The sequence below is a fragment of the Castanea sativa genome, chromosome 3 (assembly GCF_040712315.1).
Source record: "Castanea sativa cultivar Marrone di Chiusa Pesio chromosome 3, ASM4071231v1".
In the NCBI taxonomy this organism is placed as follows: Eukaryota; Viridiplantae; Streptophyta; class Magnoliopsida; order Fagales; family Fagaceae; genus Castanea; species Castanea sativa.
The window spans coordinates 30,117,949-30,123,653 of NC_134015.1; positions in this window are offsets into that span (position 1 = coordinate 30,117,949).

Here is a 5,705-nt window from a genome sequence, read left to right on the forward strand (position 1 = left end):
AAACTTTTATTTCTTTCATCAAGCCTTCATTCTGGGTTTGCTGTTTTGAGGAGGCTATATAAGAAACCTCATCTGCTTTTGAATTCTCTTCTTTTGGCACTTGGATGAACCTAATTTCATCAAAATGACTGGCCATCTGGATGGCTAATCTTTGGTACTTCTGCACCCGTTCCTCCTTTGCTTCATACTCATGGTTCACTTTTCCGATGATGAGCCTAGAGTCACTTTTCATCACTAAGATTTTGACGCCGAGAGCTTTGGCTAATCTTAAGCTAGTGAGTATTGCCTCATATTCTGCTTCTTTATTTGTGGCTGGATGCTGAAGCTGTACTCCATATTTGAGGACATCCTTGTTTAGAGATATCATGACAACTCCTATGCCTCCCAATTCTTTAACAAATGATCCATCAGCATGGACTATCCAAGACTGTGTTTAGTCATCACTTGAAGAAGTGAATTCAACAATAAAATCTGCCAATACCTGTGCTTTAATCACTGATCGAGGTTTGTACTCGATGTTTAACTGACTAAGCTCGACGACCTATTATACCAAGCATCTGGCTCCGTCGAGTTTATTCTTAGCCTTCTTGATGGGTTGGTCTGTCATGATGATGATCAAATGTGCCTGGAGGTATGGACAAAGCTTCCTCGATGCTAAAATCAATGCAAATGTTACCTTCTACAAACAAGGGTATTTTGCTTCTGCACCATGGAAGGCTTGGCCTGTGTAATACACTGGCCTTTGCACCCTTTTTTCTTCCCTAATCAAGGCAGAACTCATTGCTGTCTAAGAGAATGCAAGATACAGAAAAAGGTCTTCTCCCTTTACTAATGGGCTCAGGAGTGGTGGTCGCGTCAAGTACTCCTTCAGGTTTTTGAAAGCTATTTCTCATTCTTCAGTCCACTCGAAAGCTTGCTTGAGTTTCTTGAAGAAGGGCAAGCATTTGTCTATAACTTTCAACACAAACCTGTTCAAAGCTGGAACCCGTCTCGTCAATCTTTGAACCTCCTTTATAGTCTTAAGCGATATCATTTCCAGGATGACCTTCACTTTCTCAAGATAGGCTTATATTCCTCTTTGGGATACCATGAAACTGAGGAACTTTCATCGTTACACTCCAAAGGCACATTTTTTTGGATTAAGCTTCATCTTGTACTTTTGGAGCACGTCAAAAGTTTCTCTTAAGTCATCCAAATGTTTTGTGCTTGTCTTGCTTTTGACAAGCATGTCATCAACATAGAATTCTACATTCCGCCCAATTTTCTTGCTAAACATCTAGTTCACCAACCTTTGATATGTGGCCCTAGCATTTTTTAATCCAAAGGACATTGCTTTGTAGTAATAGAGTCCTTGGCTTGTGACGAATGTTGTTTTCTCCTGGTCTTCTTCGCTTATGTGAATCTAATTGTACCCTGAAAAGGCATCCATAAACGTTAGTAGTTCATGTCTTGTCGTTGAATCAACTGACTGGTCGATCCTTGGTAGAGGAAAGCTATCTTTTGCACATGCTTGGTTGAGATCACTGAAATCAACACACATCCTCCATTTCTCATTTGGCTTTTTAAGCGTGATGATGTTAGCCAACCAAGGGTAATTAACTGCTCGAATGAAACCTACTGCTAGGAGCTTGTCTACTTCTTCCATAATGGCTTTGTTTCACTCGAGGGCGAATACTCGTCGTCTCTGCTGGACGAGCTTCTTCTTTGGATCAATGTTTAGACGGTGTTTTGTGATATTTCCATCTATAGCATGTTTTTATAAGTCCAGGCAAATACATCTAAACACTCTTTTAAGAAGGAGATAAGGTCATTTGCTATTGTTAAAGGCAGAGTCATCCCCAACATGGTGGTTTTGGATGCATCTCCTTCTACCAGCTCCATGGTCTTCAACTCTTCCACTGGTTCTTGTTGCTTTTATTCAATGATCCAGGTGTGGTTTTCTTTCCCTGCTAGCACTGTTTGATAGCATTCTCGGGGATACCCGATCTCCACGAATCTCACCTATCCCATGGTTAGTTGGAAACTTGACTATGAGATAGTACGTTGAAGTGGAAATTTTTAGGTGATTGAGAGTTGGTCATTCTAAAATGACATTATAAGATGATGGACAGCCAACTATGAGAAAATTAATATCTCTCGTTACCTATGAAAGATAGGTCCAGCTGTGATGGATAGAGAAATGATTACATTTGGATAAACTCGATCACCACTAACCTCTATTGCAATCAGAATCACCAATGGGTCGTCATGAGGTTGTTTCACTCCTTTGGCATCGTGTTTTGGAATCACAATGTCCTTTGCTCCAATCCTTCTATACTTCGTCATTGGGTGCCTGTATGAACATTATTAACGTATCTATCTTTGGTAGGCTCTTCATAAAGATTTGAATGACCCCCCAGTGACCGGTTCTCTAGTGATCATTCTTATCTCTCCAACAGTGGCCTTAGCATCTTGTTCGTCATCTCTCCTAATGTCTGCTTGCTTGGGCTTCTCTTATGCCCAATGATGATGATGGTCCTTTTTCACGAACTTCTGTAATTTTCCTTTATGTATTAATTCTTTGATTTGCCCTTTCAGACCTCTGCATTCTTCAATGGTATGGCCGTGATCTTTGTGAAACTGGCAATGCTTTCTTTTAATCTTGTTGGCATGGCAACGAGGTCATAGGCTTTGGCCACTTCAAGCTTGGATTGTCTTTGATCTACAATTTTTTTTTTCATGGGCATATTTAGAGGGGGGAAATTTACCATTATCTTCAAGAGGTTCAAGCTTCCCTTTTTCACTTTTTGATTAGGGGAGTGATCCTTCTTTTCTTTCTTCTTGTGCCAAGGCTCATCAAGGTCGTCTATCTTTCATTTGCCATCCATCCCCTCCGTCATCAACACGTCTTCTCTGTTCATGTATTTTTAAGCTTTGAATAGAAGATCTGTTAATGTTGTTGGTGGAGTTTTGGCCGAGGAGAAGATAAAATCTTTAGTTGTTAAACCTACCTGGAAGGCCGTCAGTTGGACTTGGTCGTCTGCTTCATCCACCTCCAGGATTGCACAGTTAAAACGTTTCACATAGGCCATTAGAGTTTCTCTTTCTTTTTGTTTCATTGTTAGCAAATGGGAAGTCGGCCTTTTGTGCCTTTGAGCCCTGGTGAAATGTTGAACAAACGAATCACTTAATTGATCAAAGTTTGCTATTGATGCTGATTCTAGCTTGCTGGATCAAACTCGAGCTACCCCTTTAAGGGTTGTTAGGAAGGATCTACACATCACTTCATTAGGTGTCGAAGGTTCAACAATGTCTTGAAAGATTCTATGTGATCTAACGAGTCTATATGCCTGTCATAAGATTCCAATTGAGGGAGCCAAAATTTTTGTGGGAGTGGGTATTCTAGGATTTCACTGGTAAATGGTGAATCCATTCTTTTGATCATCCCATCCAAGTTTTTGGTCAACTTCCCTTTTAGAGCATTCTTCATCTTGTCCACTTCCTTCCTCATGTCTTTCAAAAGCTCATCATTGTCGTGGTTGGGCTGTTCTATTCGCCTGGAACTGGACTGCCTTGTTTGCTTGGAATTGAACCGTTTTGTTTGCCAGGAACTTTTTTTTCTATTATTGGTTAGAAGTCTATGGCCTTCATTGTCATCATTATTCTGATTGCGTTGGCGAGGATTGGGAATATTGCTATTCTCATTAGCCAATGGTTCTTCGATGATTAAGTCAGTCAAGTTCTCAATATTTTTCAGAGAATAAGAATGTAATGTTGTATGTTTGAGATTATGTACCTTGTTTCTGGTGTTTGGTGGCTTATTTATAGCCTTGATATAGCCGTTGGGTGCCTCATTATTAGTGTAACCATCGTTGGCATCTTAATGGCTCTTTTTTGCTATTTGAATAACATTTGCTTGAGCTTAAATAGAGGTTTTAGTAGCTCATGATTGGCCTTTCTGACCTTTGGAGCTCGTCAGTTATGAAACTATTAATGGTCATGTCATTCATGTCGTATGGTCGTCTTCTCATACGACGACCTTGTAGACTGTATGCTTGTCATCTGTATGGATGAGCCTGTGGACAGGTACGCCAGCTGTATGAAAAACCCATAATTTCATAATCGTCAGTAGTAGTTTCAAAAGCCAAGTATGAAATTTATTTACAAAAAGATGGCATTGGAATCAAATTAAAGTTCCTAGGCCTAAACTCTCTAACCATCCCCAGTGGAGTGGCCAAGCTATGGATTCCTCGTTCTTCCAGTTTTTTTGTCAGCCCTCAAGGTCGTCGCACTTTGGGTCCTTGGTGCTTGTGTTCCTGCATGCACACAAGAGAGGGGAAGGCCTAGAAAAAAAAAAAAAAGATATAAGCATATGTTCTTAATTTTTTGTGAAAAGAGTGTTTTGGTCTTTAAACAATGTGCCACCTAAGCAAAAATCATGTGTAATAAATGTGCTATTAATTTCTGTCTAATTTAACAGTGAAAGTAACTTCGGAGTGCAAAGTGTAATAGTTTAGGGTGCAAAGTGTAATCTGAAGTATAGTTTAGGGTGGTAAAGTTGAATTTTCCCTATAAAAAAAAAATACATTTTCTTAGAATAGGGGGAGTAGGGGAGATGAATACCCAAGCATTTTTATTTATGGCCCATTATCAACAAGAAGTAGATAGAAAGACAACGACAAGATAAAGTGCATAAGAAAAATAAAGCTTTAAAGGTAAAGACTTGAAATATAAAGACTTGGAATATAAATGACAAGGAAAGTAAAAACATGAAATGTAACTAGCTTGAAAAGTAAAAGCTTGAAATATTATAAAGTTGGTTAATTTTTTTTTTCCTCCTTAAATAGAGTCTAATCCCCTTCAAGCCTTATGGATCCTTCAACACGAAGAAGTGGGAGTTCTTATGCCATCACCACTCTTGTGAGACATACCCATATTGTGCCCTAATGGGGGTTTTAAATACCATCTAAAGAGGAAGATAGAAAATCTTTTTTTTTTTTTGGATGTCTAGATATAATACATGTGTGTGTGTGTGTGTGTGTGTGTGTGTTTACATATATAAGAGCAAAGAAAATAAAGGGGGATTGGGATGTGCAAGAAAGTAAAAGGGATTGCAAATAATGTAAAGACAAGTAAATAAAATCCTAGATGCCTAGGTGGTATGGGATTTCTTCCCCCTAAGGGTACTTCCCATTCATTGCCTAGGATGATGGTCCAATACCGATCTAGGATGAATAACACAAATATAATATCTAACAAAAATATTAAATGCATTAAAAATAAAGGGTTAGATGCAAACATAGAATATACAAAAATAGAGTAATGTAAAACAACTATCTACACAACAAAGTAAATGAAAGCTTTTTTTTTGTCTATAGATATGTAAAATGATTACAATGGTAAAAGGGAGGGATGAGTTTAGTTATCAAGGAACTAAACCCACCCCCAAATCCTTACCCACAAAGATTACAAAAAGGGAGGAAGGATGGAGCTTTTAATGTAGGGTTTCACAGAGAGAAAGAGAGATTTTTTTTTTTTTGGGGTTTTCTAGGTTTTTTTTGGATTTTTTTCATCTCTCTCTCTCTCTCTCTCTCTCTCTCTCTCTCTCTCTCTCTTTTCTAACTTCTCACTATTAATTTTCTTAGTTTTTCTCCCTATGTTTCTCTATTTTTCCCCACAATTTCCTTACACTTTTTTCTTCATCAAACTCTACCCCAATTTTTCGG